This window comes from Dromaius novaehollandiae, chromosome 2 (assembly GCF_036370855.1).
Source record: "Dromaius novaehollandiae isolate bDroNov1 chromosome 2, bDroNov1.hap1, whole genome shotgun sequence".
NCBI classification, from domain to species: domain Eukaryota; kingdom Metazoa; phylum Chordata; class Aves; order Casuariiformes; family Dromaiidae; genus Dromaius; species Dromaius novaehollandiae.
In genome coordinates, this window is record NC_088099.1 from 140435733 (window position 1) to 140438393 (window position 2661).

At 41.8% G+C, this 2661-nt stretch overlaps 1 pseudogene; it reads right to left on the reverse strand.

Annotated features, from left to right (window-relative positions):
- Nucleotides 1-668: 668 nt before the first annotated feature.
- On the reverse strand, nucleotides 669-2419 carry LOC135327380 (tigger transposable element-derived protein 1-like; annotated as a pseudogene).
- Nucleotides 2420-2661: the final 242 nt, after the last annotated feature.

The following is a 2661-nucleotide window of genomic DNA, read 5'->3' on the forward strand; positions in this document are numbered from 1 at the left end:
TTAAGTTGCAACACTATCATCTGTTTTGGAGCAGGGTTGCTTTTGGTGGAGAGCTGTCTGCTAACTAGCACATTACTGAATGTTAAGCAATGCATGGCAAATGTTAACTAGAAAATCAGGCTCCTTTTTGTCCTTAATTTGTGTGATTTTTATTTTAAGAGTTCTCAGCTTGCTCTTCCTCTGAAAATCTCCAGGAAGAGGCCTCCTAGTCTTCATATTGCTCTGCTCTGGGCTGTACTCCACTGATTGCTGATACCCTTCTAACCCAGGAAGCACAAATGGCTGGCTCAGCCTATCCTTTGATTTTATTGCCTTCCACTGTTACCCTTTGTTCTCCAGAGACTGACCATGAAGTTTTTGCTGTTGGCTTGTTCCTCGCTTGGTAGCAATGGGGCAGTTGCAGATAGTGGGTGGTTTTCTATGGTCCTACACAGAAACCTACTGGTATGTCCAAATACAGGCATACCTTGGAGATATTGCGGGTTCAGATCCAGACCATCACCATAAAGTGAATATCGCAATAAAGCAAGTCATACAATTTTTTTGGTTTCCCAGTGCACATGAAAGTTATGTTTACACTATACTGTAGTCTATTAAGTGTGCAACAGCATTATGTCTAAAAAAAATGTACATACCTTGATTAAAAAATACGTTATTGCTAAAAAATGCTAACCATCATCTGAGCCTTCAGCAAGTCCTAATCTTTTTGCTGCTGGCGAATCTTGCCTTGCTGTTGATGGCTTCTGACTGATCAGGGTGGTGATTGCTGAAGGTTGGGGTGGCTGTGGCAATTTCTTAAAATAAGACACCAACGAAGTTTGCTGCATTGATTGACTCTTCCTTTCACAAAGGATTTCTCTGTAGCATGCGATGCTATTTGTTAGCATTTTACCCACAATAGAACTTCTTTCAGAATTGGAGTCAATCCTCTCAAACCCTGCTGCTGCTTTATCAACTAGGTTTATGTAAAATTCTAAATCCTTTTCGTCATTTCAACAACGTTCACAGCGTCTTCACCAGTAGATTCCATCTCAAGAAACCGCTTTCTTTGCTCATCTGTAAGAAGTAACTCCTCATCCATTAAAGAAGTTTTATCATGAGATTGCAGCAATTCAGTCACATCTTCAGGCTCCACTTGTAATTCTAGTTCTCTTGCTGTTTCCACCCCATCTGCAGTTGCTTCCTCCACTGAAGTCTTGAATCCCTTAAAGTCATCCGTGAGGATTGGAATCAACTTATTCCAGACTCCTGTTAATGTCGATATTTTGACCTCCTCCCATGAATCACAAATGTTCTTAACAGCATCTAGAATGGTGAATCCTTTCCAGAAGGTTTTCAATTTACTCTGCCCAGATCCATCAGAGGAATCACTTTCTATGGCAGCTGTAGCCTTATGAAATGTATTTTTTAAATAATAAGACTTGAAAGTCCAAATTACTCCTTGATCCATGGGCTGCAGAATGGATGTTGTGTTAGCAGGCATGAAAGCAACATTAATCTCATTGTACGTGTCCATCAGAGCTCTTGGGTGACCAGGTGCATTGTCAATGAGCAGTAATATTTTGAAAGGAATCTTTTTTTCAGAGCAATAGGTCTCAACAGTGGGCTTAAAATATGCAGTAGACCACGCTGTAAACACATGTGCTGTCAGCCAGGCTTTGCTGTTCCATTTATAGAGCACAGGCAGAGTAGATTTAGCATAATTCTTAAGGGCCCTAGGATTTTCCGAATGGTAAATGAGCATTGGCTTCAGCTTAAAGTCACCAGCTGCATTAGCCCTCAACAAGAGAGTCAGCCTGTCCTGTGAAGCTTTGAAGCCAGGCATTGACTTCTCCTCTCTAGCTATGAAAGTCCTAGATGGCATCATCTTCCAATGTAAGGTGGTTTTGTTTCATCTGCATTGAAAATCTGCTGTTTAGTGTAGCCACCTTCATCAATTATGTTAGCTAGATCTTCTGGATAACTTGCTGCAGCTTCTACATCAGCACTTGCTGCTTCACCGTGCACTTTTATGTTATGGAGATGGCTTCTTTCCTTAAACCTCATGAACCAACCTCTGCTAGCTTCAAACTTTTCTTCTGCAGCTTCCTCACCTCTCTCAGCCTTCATAGAATTGAAGAGAGTCAGGGCCTTGCCCTGGATTAAACTTTGGCTTAAGGAAGTGTTGTGGCTGGTTTGATCTTCTATCCGGACCATGAAAACTTTCTCCATATCAGCAATAAGGCAGTTTCACCTTCTTATCATTCGTGTGGAGTGCTCACTGGAATAGCACTTTTAATTTCCTTCAGGAACTTTCCTTTGTATTCACGACTTGGCTGTTTGGCGCAAGAGCCCTAGCTTTCGGCCTATCTCGGCTTTCGCTGTGCCTTAAAGTGAGAGATGTGCGGCTCTTGCTTTCACTTGAACACTCAGAGGCCATTGTAGGGTTATTAACTGGCCTAATTTCAATATTGTTGTGTCTCAGGGAATAGGGAGGCCTGAGGAGAGGGAGAGAGACAGGGGAATGGCCGGCTGGTGGAGCAGTCAGAACACACATGACATTTATCGATTAAATTCACTGTCTTATATGGGCACAGTTCATGGCCCCCCAAAACAATTACAATGGTAACATCAAAGATCACTGATCACAGATCACCATAACAGATATAATAATAATGAAAA